At 46.8% G+C, this 18,607-nt stretch overlaps 1 protein-coding gene across 1 annotated transcript in view; it reads left to right on the top strand.

Annotated features, from left to right (window-relative positions):
- The window catches only part of SLC26A9 (solute carrier family 26 member 9), a 57,655-nt gene that overhangs the window by 725 nt on the left and 38,323 nt on the right, over positions 1-18,607 (top strand). The gene's annotated exons all lie outside the window — the stretch shown is intronic.

Genomic DNA, 18,607 nt, shown 5'->3' with positions numbered 1-18,607 from the left:
CATCCCTTGCCCTGGATAAAGGGATACATGCAGAGCAGAGCCCTGTGTGGCTCTGTGGATGTGCGGCCAAGTGAACCCACACCTTTGGCACACAGTATGCTGGTGTCTTTGTGCACCAGAGGAGCCCATTCGCCCACAGGTCATATGTGAGAAACAAAGCTTATGCGGAAGTGGGTCAGGAAAGTACAGCCTGGGGACAACCCCATGAGGTCCACTCAGCAGGAAGAAGCCCAGGGAATGGCTGTTTTCTTTGTGTACGGAAGACACATCACAGTTCTCTCTTCTGGTGTACTGACGACGTGTTCAGCAGGGGTGCAGACGCTGGAGAGGGAAAGCTCCCAGCCAACTGGAGATTTAACAGCCCGCGTGGGTTCCAGGGGTAGAAACACTATGTACTAAGGAAGGGAGGGTGTTATTTGAGGGACACAAAGGGGTACAAAGACCATGAGGAGTAAATGTTCAGAAATGAAGGCCCTGACCCTGAGACCAGCAATGCTGAGGAACAGCTTCTCCAGCGCACCAAGACAGATGCCTCTTTGCAGGGGAATGCACACGACTGCAGTACATGAGCAATAAGGAACAGCTCTGTGCAGACAGGAGCCCAGGCAAAGCAGCACTGTCTGCAAGTGCTGATGTAGTCAAGGGATGGTGGTGCATGCACCTGTCAGGGTTAAACAACCCCCCCCGAGGACAAGGCCCCCTGGTCCCTGCAGTCATGAGAAGGCACCACTCTGAAGGGATGCTGGGTCCGTTTGTGCACCTGCCTGGCTTCCAGGACTCCCTGCTCCAAGGCTTGGCCCATTTGGCCCCGCTGATGTTATTCTGCAAGGGAGCTCTCACTGTTAGGAAGCCTGCAAGCAACACCAGGCCCGTGTAGCAAGGTTTCTCTGATACTACTAGGGGCCTGCACTGCCACAGATCCCAGCTACGCTCACCAGGGATAAACAGCACAGGAATCTGCAGCTCCCAAACCACAGGTATCCACCACCAGAGCTAAGTAGGCATCTTCCTTGGCTGTCAGAGGTTGGCGGGTTCCTTCTGCAGGGCCTTTCGGGGTTCCTGTTGGGACTCTCGGCTCCAGCTCTCAAGCAGGTCAGTTTTGGCCAGCAGAGGGCAACAGTAACACGCACAAAGCCACGCAAGGACACAGGGATGACACACAGCTGGCCCTCTGGTTTGGGTTTGGTGGCTTCCCCAGCTGCAGGGGAGTGGGCAGTCAGGTGCTCTTTGAGACACTGGGTAAGGCTGGCCAGTGAAAGCAGCAGGGTGTGGTCAGGAAGGAGGAAGGATGGAGTCTGACTGGGGCTAGGGCAGTCCTGTGTGCTACTGCTGAGAGTCCCAGAGGTTCAGTCCAAGGATGAAATATGTGGTTTCAGAGGAGTCTGGGTGGTTGGCCTTTGCCATGCTGCTAAAGGACTCAACCTTGGAGTAATTTCTGAACCCTTATGGGGTGATCTGGACGGACAGCAGGTGTTTCCAAAAGGCCAAGTCTATAGAAAAGTAAAGCTCCGTGCTGACATACCCAAGGCTGTAGTTAGCAACAGCAGATCCAGACTCCTACAATGGCTGGTCTTCTGTCATCTTCCTCCAACCACAGCAAACCCAGGGAAACGCTATTTGTCCTCAGAGAGGTGCTATGGGTCTGCTACTTCTCAGCAAAGTCTGAAGGACAGGCCTTGACAGTTAGGGACATCTAGGCTTGCACTAAGAAGGACAAAACAAATCTGCGTTTCCTTGTAAGGAATTGCTCTCCCAACAAATTCGGGGCCAAATCCCTAGCTAGTGTAAGTAGCATAACCCCACTGAAGCCAATGGTGCCACACTGGTTCACAACAGCTGGGATTTGGCCCTAACACACTGAACACCAGGATGTGGGTTTTCTGCTAACCTTAGCCGGCAAGTGCCCAGACATCTAAGAATCCCTCCCGCTTTACCAGGTAGGATGTTGGCAGGTCAGGCCAAGTGGATACTGAGCTGACGTGGAATATGCTAGACCAGTTATGCCACTGGAACGTGCTAGGAGACAAAGGGAGAGGTTTGTAATGCTGGGGCTTAGACAGCAGCAGATCCACTGGGACCGACAATCACGGGGAAGTGGTTTGCCAAGTACAGCTCAGGGCACTTTCCTGGAAGTCAGGGGAGCTGCACCAGTTTACACACCCTGGAATTTCAGTCCACAAAGCTGTGCCAAAACTATAGAGCCAGCCCATGTCTTCCCCTTTGCTTCATCTGTCAGTGTGAGGCGTGAAATCAAATGTGCTTTTCCAGTGCGGATGTCACGCCTTTACATTCTGACTGTCACTGACCAGGGAGAGCAGAGCCCGGCAGCTCAGTTTCTTTTTCCGCATTTTCATTCACCAGCTGAAGCAACGTTGCCATGTTTGCATTGCCCAAATGGCAAGGGAATCCTGACATTCAGATGAAAATGTGGATTCATTAAAATGATATATATATAGAGAGAGAGAGAGAGTGTGAGTGTGTGTGTGTGTGAAAAATTCTATTATTGGTAAGACTCTTTCTTTCTTTCTTTCTTTCTTGCCTATATTTTGAGTCTGAACCACATATCAGAATAACTGGTATCAGCCTCTTTAAGCTTCATTCTGAATCCTGAAGTTTGTTTAGCTGAGATGAAGTTTATAGCAAATGCTGATGAGCTTCAGGGTAGGGGTATTCTTGGGCTGGTGGCCAAACTTTACAATCTATGGCTCTGTGTGTTGAGTGCCCCTTGAAAGGGGTTGAAAGGAAGCTTGATTTCCCTACAAGTTATTTGCACGTGGGAGATGTTTGGTGTCTGTCTGTTTCAGTGCTTTGCTGGTCACTTGCTGGAGCCAGAAGAATATTTGACCCCTACCGTACATCCCATAAATGCATTGTTTGGCTCCAAGGTTCCTTGGGTAAATCTGATACCTTTTAGATCAACTCAGATAGTTGGAAAAAATCTTCTGTTTTCATTTTGGAGGGTTTCTTTCCTCCTTCCTCTGAAACACTGGGCATTGTCTGCAGCTCATGGTACGTGACTGGAGCACATAGTGGCACTGAGCACTAGCGAGACTTCCTTGTGCACTCAAAGTTAAACTAGTCACAAGATTTGGGGTCAAAAGCAGAATTCCCTTAGGTCGGATTGCTAAGAACTGTGGGTTTTTTGCTTTCTGCAGCAGCATGGTCCTCTACCTAGGATCACTTGAGTCTACACTTAGCAAAATGTATTCTGCACTGGCAATGACCTGGTCTTCTGCTTTTTCCCTGTGGCATGTTTTGTTATCAGGCACCTTATGGCTGTGGTGTGAGAGAAGGGTCAAAGTAAACAGCTTTGTGGACACTGTGGGATAAATGTTCCCGTCCTATGCTGCTTAATAATCCCTCTGACACTGACAGTGTCGGGTGAAACCAGGACAGTCTCCTATGATATGGGTGTACAGCGTGTAGGAAAATGCGGGCCTAATTTAATGTGCAGTCTCTATGACCTCTTGTGATGATAAGTGGGAAAGCTCAGAACCAGATCTGGATTCAAATCAGAATGTGACTTGGACCTATCTTAAGACCATCGCTCTTAGAAAAAAATAGACTTTAACTCATGGGTACAATCAGTTTCCAATGCATGAGAGTCTTAATTTCTCATTAACAAGCCTCCCCATCAAAGTCCCTCAGAACACTCTAAATATGCATGTTGTGTTGAGTTTTATCTCACAGGGAAGCTGGGTGCTCCCTTGCCTTACTGGACTGGTTCAGATTTGACCGGTTCCTGGTCTGTAAATCTGGTTTGTACACCTTGTTTTGCATTGCAATCAGCCTTTTTGAACATTTGACAGATTGTGTCTCTTCTTAATTTTGTGGCTGTAAATATGTCCTCCAAACAATCCCAGGAGGGGTTTAGTATATGCCCATGGGAGAATTCCACTCAGGAGCTCTTTCCCACACTGCTGGCTCCTCAGCTCCACCATCTAGCCAAGTGCCTCACTTATCAGGTTCCACGAATCCTTCCAGCGAAGGATTGAGGTGACTTTGAGAACAGAGCAAAGAAAGGAAACTTTAAAGAGTCCTCAGGAGCTTTTGTGTTATTGCAGTTTCCAACTATCCCAAGGATTAAAACTTGATTTGGTTTTAGGGAATACAGCTTTTTAGCCTAGTATCATTTAATAAATCAATGGCTATACACGGGACTCAAAACGTAGTTGATATCCTAGGGACTTACGCTGAACCACTGGAACTTAATGTTCTTATTGTACAGATGAAAATTTAAATAAACCTTATCAGGCAGATTGATCCCAAATTATAAATAACCCCCTCCAGCCCCCAACATTTTTACACACTTGTTCTATTATTTCTGTGCCAGGACTCTTATGTTAATCTGGAGTTAAGGCTGAGAGCACATATCAGTAACCCAAGGGTATCAAACTTTCCAAGTATGTTGTAACTAATTCTAAAAATAAATATTATAATTCCGGGAAATCAGAGTTTCCACTTCCAAGGGATCCAAACGTGACTAGTGAAGAACTGGACGAAATCATGCAACTCAGACAGCCTTAACTCTGCCCTACAGTGTCACTAGGCAGTTGCCTTATAATTATGAGAGGGGTTTTTTGGTTGCTATCTTTTATTGGACCAACTGTATAGCTGGGAGAGATATTAGACAAGCTTTTGGGAACAATGTGCTTCTCTTCAAGTTTGTGCACTTTGCTTTAGGCACCTTGTGCCCAAAAACCTGTCTTGTATCTCCACCAACTATGTAGTTGATCCAATAAAAGATAGGACCAAAAAACCTCTTGCGTCTCACATATCTCCTGAACCATCACAGCTACAACAGCACTCCAGCCCTATTGCACTATAACGATGAGTGAGGCATTGTAGCAATTGTGCTCAGTTAGAAATGATATAAAAGAGGACCTTACACTTATTCCCCCACCATGGTATATCTGGCACAATACAGGCAGAAAACACATCCTACCAGCTGCTTCCAATGTCACGGGTGCTGCAATTGAAACACAATACACACAGGGACACAATCGGCTCTTTAATTAGGGGTGTTTGATTTTGCAATGTAGGGGCGAAAGAGGATAGGAGTGAATTTTAGGGTAGGGGGTCCTGATGCTTATTTAAATCTCCAAACAAGTGCTCTCACTTTCCCACACATTGTCACAACCACTGTTTTTATTATGAATTTGTTGTATGGCCATGCTTTGTTTACTCATGTAATTTAAATTGGGAATCTATTATTCAACCTCAACTGGCCATCAATAAAGTTGGTTGCCTGTGACACTAATGGGAGTTAGTGTCACTTTACTTCAATATCCTCCCTAGTAACTGGCTGAGGACATACAGAATTAGCCCCTCTTTGAAGCACAATGGAGCCCATTACAAAGTCCATATGCTGGCCCTCCACTGTATTGTCCTCCTATTTACAGTAAATATTTATGCTCCCTCTTCAGACCCCAGTATATTGGCTTCTTCACAATGGCTTTTTTATGATTTTCTAACTGAGCACTCAGCTAGTATGAGGACTGTCACACCTACCAGGCACACTGGACCTGACTCTTCTGTAACAGAAGGGCAATGATCTCAGTGCCTGGAAGGCTAATAGAAAATGAACAGGCTGCCCATGTGCTTTCAATTACATGAGTGCACTGGGTCATTGATTCTGAATAAGAAGATAGAGCTGAGCACAAAGAGAAAATACTTTCTTGGCATTTCTTCCCCTTTACCACACCATGAAATACACCTAAGTTCCTGGTCTTGAAGGAGTATAAGGGCTTATTATTATTATTACACCCAGAAGCTGAAGACTGGCATCATATAGCCCAGGTGCTATATACCTGCTCAGTGAGGGAACGGTCCCTTCCCCAAATTGTTTATGATATGAGTATATGATGAGAGACAAAGAGTGAATGCAACAAAGTGAGTAGATGAAAACAAGTATCTCATTAGTTAGGTCTATATTTTGGACCCACAAGGGCGGCTTTGGATTTATTTTAAAAAGTCTTCGAGCCTGTAGTTATATAGGACTTCTGAAAAAAAGGAAGGAAAGAAGAAAGAAGCATACCTAATACACCTAATACTCTCCTCATACCAATTTTATATCAAGATAGCCCTATTTTATAGGAATTGCTCCTGCCTTATGTCATCGTGACTGTGAGCAGACTCAGACCCACTCTGATTCTGTAAAGACGGACACCTGAGATAAGAGAAATAGAGAGATTCCAGAAATACAGCCTCTACTTCACATTTCATGCCAAAGAAAGTCACAAAAAAAGTGTCACCAGTATGTTCAAGAACCACTAATTCAAAAAATAAAAAGCTCAGCTCTGTTCAAATATTTTGTTTGGATCGTTTCAAACATTTCTTTTTGTTCTCAACCTTTTAGTTTTGTTAGCATTTTGGGGGGATATCAATTAACACAAATATCTAAACAAAAAGGCAGCTTCAGAAAATTTGAACATTTTTATTTGGTTTGGTTTTTATTTAATTGGGAGATTCATTGAAACTACTTCCTACAAAAAGTTTTGGACCTAGCAAATCAGCATTTTTCAGCACATTGGAAAACTTCTGCTCAGCGCTAGTCTAGAGACCGTGCTCAGGCACTTCCTCATGGTGCTAGATCTCAGACAAACAGAGAAAGAGGCTGTTCCTGCCCTGACCTGGCAGACAATTTATAAGCAGGAAAAGAACGATCAGAAGAATCCCTTGTTAGAGGCTGTTAGCCCAAGTTTAGGAGGTAATGAGCTGGAAAAAGGCAGAGATGCACAACTAGCAAGAAACTGCACTGATCTGACAGAGTAAAGATACTACTGTGTTTGGAGAAGGAAACATCTTTGCAGCCTGGTTACTCCTCTTACCGTGGCACACGGGCCCCTGGCACATGGGAGGTTCAGAGCCCTTTACAGAGCGGGTAGGATAGAAGCATCTGCTGCCGGGGTGTAGATGAGTTTTCATGTGCTTGTTAGCCAAAGGGCAAAAGGAGCCTTTCTCCACCCAGACCACAGGGCACAACCCCAAGGAATGTGTGCGCACAAAAACTGCAAGCCGGCACGTATTGAGGATTAGGGGTTGCGGCCAGTCCCCCCAGCCAGTTAAGGTATATGCTGAAGTCAGCAGCAAGTGCTAGCCTCAGGCGCACTTTAGTCTTGCTCAGAGAAGCAGCAGAGCTCTGCAGCTAGCTCACTGGCTGTACCCACCAGTTCCTGCTCTGGGCCACCTGAATCTCCCCGCAGAAGATGCAATGGGCAGTATCTCTGATAGCCCTGACTGGGGCAAAGGGTTTAACACCACATGTTTGGGTGGGCAGATAGATCTCTTACCACTCTCCACAGTCCACTTCCGCTTGCAAAGCCCCAAGCAGTGTTATTCTAGGGCTGAATCAGGGACTCTTTGCTCTTTGTGCAGGCTACCTTGAAGAAAAACTGCCTGAAACAATGTGACCAAGGCAAAAAAGAAAAACTTTGGGCACTCTCTGAAGCACAAGGAGAAAGTAAAACAAGAAGCAACACTGAAGATGCATTACCTTTGCCTTGGGTGATGTTCACTCCCATGCAGAGTCGTTGTAGCATAAGAACAGTGCAGCCTGTCTGGCTTTACTGGCCCCTCAAAAGAAGATTGAAATGGTGCTTGAGGCTGTGCTTATGTGGCCTTGGCCATCTTGACCAGCATATCAGAGATTGAACTGGCCCTTCTGGAATGAGGCATGAGCTGCTTTAGCTGAAGTTGAAGAGCCAGGACTCCTTAGCTGTGCTATGAGTAACAGACTCTGATGGACCACGAGCAGATGGGACCCATCACTCACGCTTTCCAGGGGATAACTCTGGCTATGTGCACAGGGATGTGCACTCAGGGCACCTTGCCCTATCAGTAATCTCAGAATCTGTTCTCTTGTAATGGTGTTTGAACTTCTCTTCTCGGGTTGTGTCTCCAGGCCTGCCCTTTGGTGTTGTGTCATCTGTGAGAGAGGTTTTACCCCAAAGCACATTTTCACCTTGTGTGAGAAAAGGGTTCTGGAAGCTATTTGCCCCTGTAATTTCAGGGCTGTTTTCATTCAAATAAGCCTTATCTTATCTCAAGTATGTTCTAATTTGAACCCTACAAGGAAGGTGGTAGCAATGCTCCGTAAAAGTGACAACATAAAACATCTCCCTGTGCCATATAATGATATAATCCCATAACTGTCCGAAGACCAGAATGTACCGGAGGAATTCACTTCCACAAACGTTACTATAAAAAAACTTTGATGCCAGGTGAACTCTGCTCTAGTTTCCACTAGAATTAAGGACTTGGAACTGCAAGCCCTCCCCAAGGTAAACTCTCTTACTGCTAATCGTACCTTAAATTTGGAGACCGCCACACGGCGTTCAGACGTTAGGTCCCCAGTAATTCAGTTAGTGCAGGTTATCAATGGAATATGAACAATATTTTTTGCTTGGAGTTCCCACCCCATGGGGATAGTTGCATTTCAGTGGTGGGCAATTACATGTATGCAGATACCCGTGTGCACACATTAGACAGCTCATATACCTGTATCTGTATATGTGGAGGTAAGATCCAGGTAATAAATAGCAGTGTCATGCTGTAAGTGAATTTCCCATGCCCTTTTGACTAACCCACCTGTCCACTGACCCCCTGCTCCCAGGCTTCGTCTGACATTCCAGCCCTCTGAGTCATTTCAGCTGGCTGCAAAAATGCTTCTATTCTCAAATGAGTCTTATCTCACCAAAATTAACCCTCGTCTCAGCCTCAAGACATGCAAGATTCACTCCAAAGCTTTTCCATAGATAAAACCATTACAAATGTAAAGTCCCCTTTGCAGTCTGCTGGTAGCACTAAGCTGACTGAAAACAGATAGGGAAGTCCCCAATCTTCTATCTTACGTTACACTCAGCAGGGCTCAGAAGGGCTGACCTGCGCATAGCTTTTGCACTGTTTCACCGTATCACTTAGCAATATAGAGGTGTCAGGCTGGTCGAGTGGGTTTGCATTGCACTGAACTTACTTTGCCTGCAGACTCTTTCTAGGTATGTTACATGTAGTCATAAACTGATGCTGGTGCCATTTACACTGGTGTAATGAGGAGTAAGCTGTTGACTGAAATGGAGTCATCTAAAACCGGTGTATGGAGAAGTTGAATTGCCTTGTCTTTCCTGCAGACCTGAGAGAGACGGGGCTGCATTCTGACTTTTCTGGCCCATATCTGACTTAAGCATAAATTAGGAATGGTGGGAGCTCAGGCCCAGATCCTCAAAAACATCTATTGCCTCAATAGATGTTGAGAATCTTGGCCTCATTTCATATGATTCTTCTTTCATGCTTTCATCTCCCTCTTTCTCTCCCCCTCACCTTTCAAGTATGTCAAGTGATGCAGTACCTCATGGCTTGAGACAGAGCTCAGCTACCACTTGACTTTCTCTTAGCATCTCTTCCCCGCATCTGTAGCAAAGCAATGCGTGTCCGTTCATTAAAAATGCTAAAACTACCACTGTAAATGATCAGCTGTCTGTTCATGCTCACTTAGACCAGGGTGTTTTTTCAGACCCAGCTTCTTTGGTTGGAAATGTTCTGATAAAGCATTTTTTCATCCGAAAAGTCACTGAACGCAAAGCTGCCTGTGGGAAAAGGTGAGTTTGGAGGAATCTCCCAGTTCAGGCCTTTTGGGGAAGAAAGTTCTGAAATTGTTCAAATGTCCTGTTCCAACATCTGAAAATGGGAAGTGTCATTGTTCCCTACCATGTGATTGTCTATTCTAAAGTCTTAAGTTCATTTATACTTTAAGACACGTTTTAAAATATTGACAGTCAAAATCAAAATGAAACATTTCAAAATTATTGAAGTAAAACATTTCAGATGATCCAATCCATTTTCTTTTTATATTTTAATTGTTGTGACAGGAAACATATTTGATACCTCAGAACCTGGAATAGTTGCTATCAGGAAACTATTTTGCACCCAGCTACAGTTAGGCTTGTCAGCCCATCTTGGTCATAAAAGTATGATGGCATAAAGTTGGGGGGAAAAAGCCTCAACGGAGAAAGAAGAAAAATGGCGCAAAACCAGAGAAAATAAGAGCGATAGCTAAGCTCCAAAGCAAAGATTGCAGACAAGCCCTCTTGTTCAAATGTCAGTGGCCTACAAGCTTGCCAGGTGGCATATATCCCATGTGATTCTTGTGCACATTTTTAGACTGACGTTTATTTTTTGATGAAAAGAGAGAGAGGCCTTTCATCGTGCACTAGCACAAAGCATGAGGGGAGATGTATCAGTCCCAAGCCTGATTCACATGAGTTACAAGGGATTAAGAAGGGAGCTCCAGGATCCTGCAGTTCTCATCCCAGCTCCTCTGCTGAGCACTTTTAATATTTCATTGCTTTTGCATTCTTCAGGGAAGACAACTATCACACACCTATTTTATAGATACAGCAGGAGAGATTGTGCAACATCGTTTGAGCCGGAGTGGAGAACAGGACACCGATCAGGAACAGAACAAATTCAAGTCTCACCCATTTCACAATGCTCCCTTTTGGAACAATCAGCTCATATTTGGGCTTATATAACCCCCAGTAACATAGCATGGCTCCCCGTGTCTCCCTACCATAGTCTGCTTCTGCCTGTACTGATGGGCAGCATCCTTTAGGTGAAGTGGGAGTGACTCACGAGTCTAGATCCATAGATCTTGTCCCACACCTCTGCTAGTGGAGATAAATGACACTACTGAAGTAGATGAGGTTGGGTCTGTGGGACTGTGGCTTAGTGTTCACATCCTGTTGATAGGCCAAATGGGAGATATACTTATGATGGTGCAAAGACCCTGGAGTTATCCTTGAAATGATTTTATATTGTCAAGCTTTGCACATACTGCTGAATGAGATGGTGCATTAACAGCTGTCTTGCTGCTGCATTCTTGTGTTTTATCTCGGATATCTATTCCTTAAAAGACCAAGGTGGGTGGATCCCAGTAATTATAGGGTGAGTTTGACAGAGATGTGTGGGAGATCTTGTCTGTGTGCTTGGAGAGTGGCAGACCCTGCCTATAAGCTCCTCAAAACTCATAACATGATGGAATAAATATAGCTTTCCAGACAGCAGGGCTCATTCTTTGAGGTGTAAGGCTGGTGCTTAGGAGAGTCTGTATGCCTCAGGACATTGCTAATGTGCTGAAGAGACTTGCACCTGTATGTCACCTGTCTGAGCCCAGCCCAGGCCAGCAGGGATAAAAGCTGTTCCCTTCTGATGCATGATGGGTGGGACGGATGAGATGAGTCGGGAGCGCTCTCAGCTCCAGGGTCAGCAACACTTTTTGCCTTCCTTGGCAGCTTCCAGAGACCAGGACGTGCCCTTCTTAAGGTTAGAGGAAGTGTTGTCCATGTTGGGGCTGAGTCACAGTGCCCAGGCAACGTGTGTATGAGAACTGGGGAACCTCACTGGTGTAATCGGAGGGTTCCTCTTACAGGAAATGCCAGGGCAAGGCTTTTCCCCAGCACTAAATCCATGCCATTAAGTAACCTGTATCAAACGTCCCATTGGAGCTATACAAAACCGGACTGCTCTGAACCTCCCGTGCCTTTGCGTACCATCCTTTATTCTGGTGCTGTAAATAATCCTGCTGTCCCCTTCTAGGACATGCTGTTCCTCTTTCCTACCCAAATAAAGTATTCGACTCCTGTGCCAACTTGTGTGACTGGCCCATATGGCCCTATAGTGAATACAATGGGATCTAAGGGTCTTTTTTGGGCTCTGCAAGAGAAGAGAGGCCTGGCTGTCTGTTGGCCCACCTCACTGTGTCATCCTCTGCACCTGTGCAAAGTGAGTCGCATCAGGATGGCAGCGCTGTCTTCCCTTTGAGGTGAGGTGGAGGTAGTGAGGATGCCAGCTGGTAAATGGAGCCAGCCATGATGAGTGCTGCAAGAAGAGGCACTTTGCTGGTGTTTTTCATCTGAAGATGCGCAGAGGAGACCGGGAAGAACAGTCAGGGAGCATTAGCTTAAGTAAAAGGAAAAGAAAGGGCCATCCCTGAAACAATGGGTCTTCTAGGGAGAGCTGAGCCCTGCAGCCACAGTCCTAGGAAATCTCACATAATATAAGCCCCAACAAGCCAGACAGATTCACATTATGTACCAGATCGGGTGGGCAGCTGCCAGAGGAAGCCTATGCAGGAAGGGCAGAGGACACAGTCTTAGCCACTCGAGCCTTTCTTCACTAGAAAACTAACCACAAGTGTTGAGACCACATGCAGGTGCCCAAGGCTGAACACCGTTACCTTTCAACTGTAGACTAGGGCAAAATGGGCAGATCCTCAGCAGGGAGAAATCAGGATTCTTCCCCTGGAGTCAGCGGAGCAGTGATTTCTATGCTGGCTGAGGATCTGGCTCACCCCTGTCTGCTGTGTAGTTCCTTCTTTCTCTTGCTCTGTAAAGGTTTGCAGTGGCCCATGGAATATGTATGGGGTGGAAAATTCACCTACCTAGGTGGAGGTAGAGCTATGAATACAACCAGGGCTCATATTACTAACGTCCAGGGTGTGGGGCCTTGGGTGAAATATTTTTCTAAACACGCTACCTTTTCTTTAGACTTACAAATGGTAATGTTGAACCATCAAAATGCCTATGCATGTTTATGTGTGCTGGCACTTAGGTCACAGAGCTTCTACTGCCTGAATGAGATAATAGGAGATGCTTTTAGAGGGAGCAGCTCTGCTAAGTCTACTCAGTAAGAGAAATGCCATTGAAAAGAACTTACTCTCCTGGTCTCGGGCCAAGAGGTACATTCCTGGACTGAAAGGAAACTACCACAAACAGAAACAGGCATCCCCTTTCCACACGATTTTGGGTGGCTCGGGAGATCTGATGGGTAGTTGCCACAGGAAACTAATTTGTCTCTTAGTCATGACCTCTTACCAACTCTGCTGGCAAACTGCGCGCGCATGATCTGGCATGTTCACACCCAGCTTACGCTAGCACTGATGACAAGTGCGGAAGTGTCCTGAGCTGTGGGTGAAACAACAAGGGGACAAAAAGATGAAACTGTCTGAAAACTATTACTGCTGCTGTTGTTATTGCATGGGCAGCCTGCTCACGGATCAGAACAGCATGTTACAACGGTTGTCTGCCCAAACACAGGGCCAGAGGACGGTCCCTGCTCTGAGAGCTTACGGTCAAAGTACATGGTGGAAGGAGAGAGACAGAAAATAATCAGATGAAAGAAAGGACAAGTGAAAAAGAAGAAATGGAGAGAGAAGAAAAAGACCCTTTTCTTTTCCTTCAGCTTTGTTTCTTTAAGTCCCCAGTCGCAGCAAAAGGGGAACAGGACTGATCTGAGTAGACCCTTTGGGAGAGAAGAAGCAAATGTTTGCACCAGCTGTGGCACAGTTTGGCTCAGACTTCACAGCATCCAAGTGCTTTTTTGTGCTGGTTTAAACACAGGCAGCATCATTTAATTATTGAATTGTGGATAAACTCAGTGGCATTTGGGATAACAGTCCCTGAGGCCCAGGGAAGTGGGGCACCTAAATGCCCAGAGCACGTGGGCCTTTGAATTCCAGCAGCAAGTTTAAAAAAGGAAGTGAACGGTGTAAGAGCTGCACTCGCTCATCCAGGACAAGAGGTCCTGAGCTTCTCGATGGCTCCGGTCCCAAAGTCCTCCAGCAAGTTATAGGGGGAACACGGACTAGGAGCATCCTCGGGGCAAGCTGTCTTAGGTTCATTGTTGATTGTGCTCATGGCACAGACTAGAATTGAGTCTCAACAGGGACCTAGGATTGGGCCTGTCTCCATGAAGGGTTCAGAAACCAGATTTGGGGCTGCACCCTTTGCAATCGCAACTCCTGATCTGCAGGGTGGCCCACATTCCACTTCCATGGTGTGATTCACACCTGGAACTGAGAGTCCTGAGCCCTAGCCTGTCTGTAATTCAGATCCACAGTCATCAGGGACCAGGACATCTCAACTCTGCATAAAACCCAAAATAGACTGCTGCAAACAGAACTAAAGCTGGGAAACAGGGAAGGAGCTGGGCCCCCCAGGGGCTGAAGGGCACCTGACATAATCAACAGCTCCAGATGAATAGCCCTGCTATGTCCTCCATGCACTCTTCTAACCTCCATCCCAACACAGCAGCTCTGGTTCCCTCCCAGTGAATCACAGTTCTGAGCTCCAGGGCACCTTTTCCCATGGTTTATAGCAATAAATTAGCACTGAATTATTTCCCCATTGAGTGCAATCTGCTAATATTAATCACTTGTAAATAAGCCTACATTGCCCCACGCTTGGGACTGTTATCAACACAGAAGATAAACAGCAGAGCAGCACGTACACTCAGGGCTCCAGTGGCCAAGTCCCCTGACCACCCCATTTCCTCTTTCCCTTCTCTGCAATATAATAACCACAATACCCCGGTCAGAGCACCCCCAAGCCCCGTACCCACAGATTTTATACACCCAGTCATGCACAATCCATGCCAGCTAACACAGGACAGGGAAGCATCAGGTAGTGGTTTCACAGCACAGAAATTTAAGACAGGAAGTGAAGAAGAATGCTATGTCCTGATAATGCGAAGGGGGAAATTTAAGATAGAAATGTGGCTATTTGAGCCGGAAGGGCTGGTGGGCACCTGTCAGATTAAACTTTTTCCTTTTTTTTGTCTGTCCCGCTGGCAAATTGCAGGCTTTTCTGGCTTGTTTGCACCCAGCCTATCTCCACATTGGTCAGCATTTCATCTGCCTTTGCAAGAAATCCTGCCACAAACATAAGGTAGAACTAGATGACCTTTAGCAGCCTGTCCTACTTTCCTACAAATGGGGCCTGATCCATTAGGATGCTGAGTCTTCTTAAGGGTGCTCAGGGTTGTTGGTTGTAGCCGTGTTGGTCTAAGGACAGAGGCAGGCAAGGCTCTTTGGATAGATGCAATATCTTTTATTAGACCAACTAAATAGCTGGAAAAAATGTTCTTTGCAAGCTTTCGGGCACAAATGCCCTTCTTTAGGCAGAAGGACATTTGTGCCCGAAAGCTTACAAAGAACATTTTCTCCAGCTATTTAGTTGGTCTAATAAAAGATATCGCATCTACCCAAAGAGCCTTGCCTGCCTAATGGTGCTCAGCAAATTTCAGCTGGCTACCACCAGGACTTGCGTGGGATGTCTCAGGAAAGAAAGACTGTGCTGTGCTGCAGACTCGCTTGAACTATTCTGGCTTTGCCTCTGAATGTAACTGAGTTTTAAAGCTCTCAGCATGTCAGAATTCAGCAAACATTCCCCTGGGCCTGGCATCCACTTCCTGGTGCTCCTGCTGGGTCCAGCTCACATGGCCTGACACAAAAGGCACTGAATGCAAAGGCATAGAAATAGCCAAAGACGCCTATGTGAGAATCAAATATATTTCAGGCACTGCTGCAGCCATGACTGCCACCTCCTAGTGCAGCCACCCCTGGATTTGCAATGAGCCAGCACTGGCTATCAGGTTTGACTTTCTGGGTATGCTGCAAACCATCTGAATTTTCTGCCATGTCTAAACAAAGTGCAGACTGCTCTCTCAGCCAGGTGTCTGGCTGGCCTCAAGCGTGATACCTGTGCAATTAATCTCTGGCCTGCAGGCTGCTGCAAGATGCTCTGTTCTGCACTGTGACTGTAACAGCAGGAGTACAGGGCCAGGAGCACTTTGACTACTGCCAACTGTGAATGCTATGGCTAAAAAGAGGATGGTCACGATTAGAGCTGGGGAATCTGCACCCGTGGGTCCTCATTCCTAGCTCTGCCATTGACCTTGGACAAGTCACTGAATCATAAAAAAGTAGGAAGGAACCTCTAGTAAATCCTCGTCTAACCTATTACTAAAACTACATGGGCAACATTGGCACACAACCACAAAGCATAAAGCCTTAACCTCATTTCACTCCTCAGTGCCTCTGGCCAGATGATTGCTACAACGGTCTGCTAGCAGAATTATGTTGACTGGGAGCATGAAAAAAATGCACCGTGAGTGACGTGGGGTGTGGACGGATGAAACAAATAAACTGAATTACAAGGGGGCAGGGACTGACTATGTTTCAGTGTTCTCTCTATCACACAGCAAGTGGTAGCTAAAATGCAGTAATTAGCCGGTGTTTCCTTTAGGGGTAAGCTGCCCTGGCCGACTGTGGGATAGCAAACACACAAGGCAGATTGACCATGGATCAGATGATGCACAGGAAGTTCCCCCTCACTTTTTCTGTGCTATAAATGTTTCCTCTGGTTGTACATATATTTCCTCTGTCTGTAAACTGGTCCATGTGGATGTACTGGCACTGGCAGATTCCCTTGTAGCCTATGTTGTTTGGGGATATGGTTTAGTTGCACAAGCAAACCCCCCACAGTGCAGACTCACCCTGTACCCTCCCCTACCGCTTGCCTGTTCAGACAGCAAGCTGTTGGGGCAGGGACTGTCTCTCACTACGGGCATGTGCAGAGCCATCACAACGGGTGCCCCAGCTCAACAAGAGCCTTTAGGAGCTGGAGTCAATCAAATTATCATCTACTGGCTTTCAGGGGACACATCTCCAACCAGGCACAGGAAGGGTTTCAGGGGCCAGCCCCAACCCAAAAGCAAATATCTTGCTCCATTGTGCCTGGAACAGTTTTGGCCATCAGTGAGGCCAAGTCCTCCTACCGCGCCACGGGGTTCCTGTTTCCGAGGGCTCTTTTATGTGCTTCAATATCAGGCTGCCCTTTTAAAGGAAAGTGATATGGGTAATTAATGATATTTACAGAAGAACAATTGGGCAATTATTGCCTCTGTCTCCCACAAGGCAATGGATCAACCCCCTATCAGCTGCACTGGCAGGACGCTGCTTTCACTCACTTTGGACACAGCAATTAGCTTCCTTCATTAATGATGTTCCAAGAGTGGAAAATCACCGGTGCCTAGTGGGCCCTGGGTTCAGAGTAAACAAGGTGTCAGCGTTTTTTCCCTAGGGAAACTCAGGCCTGGTTAGAGATCTCTGCCCTCTCTGTTCCTCCCCTGGCCCCTTCTTTTACCCTTCCTTCTTTCTCTGGGCCATCTCTTCTTCCCTTTCTCATCCCCTGTTCTCTCCACCTCCTCTTTAAACAGTCCTTGGCTCACAGTGGTGGAAAAAAAGAAGTCCCAATCTCACAAGCAGGCAGTCCATCTCTGAACAACCAGGACAGCTTCCTCCCCCTCTGCTCAAAGGTCCAGGACCCTCCTGCCAACGGATGTGGCCCAGCTCAGAAGACCAGGATATTGATTTGCACCAGGGTCATTCCTCTCAAAGTCTCTCAAGGGCTCATCTCCCCCAGAATGAGCTTTGAGGACATTAACAGGAGGAAACCCTTCCCTGGAGCCTGCCCCTGTCGAGTGCCAACAAAGCACTGTCCTTAGGCGCATGTGACAATGCCCCAGCTAGGGCTTCTGCTCTCTGTCTTAACTCTATTCAGCTGATTCCCTTGGCTTCTCACCCCTGCCCCTCTCACCCCATTTGTTTGCTTTGCTCACCTCCTGCAGCCTGTCTGACAGTCAGACTGTAGGTTTCCTGGGGTACGGGTTCTCTGGCCCCTACCCCAGGCCCTCAAACATCAGAAGGCCAGAAAATGAAGAGCTAGGATAACACAAAATAAAAATTCTGAAAACCAGCAAATGTAGAAATTCCGAGGTGCTGCCAAAATACACATAAATAGTAAGGCCCCTTCATCCATCTCTTCATCATCACTCCATCATGAGAGACCAAAGGGGCTGGAGGTAGGGGGCTTGTAACCATGCTTCTGCTCGGGGAGAAGAGAATCCCGTGAACATGGATGGGCTTTCCTGATGGGGCTGCCTGGGATAGCAGGGGACTAGGCGCTGTCCTTGTCCCAACCAGAGTCCTCCCTACCAGCCTCCACTCTTTTTGGACCCTCTGAGAGGCTGGTCCTCTCCAGCAAAGGAGGATCAGCACCTTGCAGGACTGGACTCCAAAACGTGGAACGCGCTGAAACCCTGCAATGGTCCATTCAAGTTACTCTCCCGACTCCATCCGCACCCAATGCTGAATGAGTTTGAGCAACTTGTAAAACTCTCCCTAGTACAGTAATGTGCAATTCTGAACCAGAGGAGACGGGCTCAGACTCCTTCCTGACCCCACGTGGTGATCAAGGCCCAAGTCATGAGGGTTAAAGTGTCCATCCGTTTTACCTTCATTGCTGTGATTCTTACTTACCGGTGTGTCTCGATCTCTTCCTTAAGCGCAGGCACATCAGCATGGGCAATCTAGCTGCTCTCTGAGTGACAGACAGCCATGGCTTCTGCTGCCTTTTCCACCCTTCTCATCTCTTTGAACCTGGAAATAAGAAAGAAACTGCTTTCCTCTGCCAATCCCATCTTCAAAGCCCAACCTCTGGGAGTCCAGGAATTGGCACAATGCACTCCATTGTCCTTTTCTGCGGCTGAGAGTCAGCCCGAACACAAAGACAGGCTGGAGACACCGGCCAGTGCGCCAGGAAACTGTAGCCCAGGTCAACAAAAGCATCTTCTCCCTCAATGAAGGTCCAAACAGTGGGGGACCCTGGATGACACTGAATATGACCTATTGTCTTGGAGGGCCTGGGTGTCTCAAGGGAATTGTAAATGGGATCAAACAGCCTAATTCTGGAAGGGGGGCATAGAGGGGGGG

The sequence above is a fragment of the Alligator mississippiensis genome, chromosome 14, assembly GCF_030867095.1.
Source record: "Alligator mississippiensis isolate rAllMis1 chromosome 14, rAllMis1, whole genome shotgun sequence".
Lineage (NCBI taxonomy): Eukaryota > Metazoa > Chordata > Crocodylia > Alligatoridae > Alligator > Alligator mississippiensis.
This window is presented reverse-complemented; position numbering and strand designations above follow the sequence as displayed.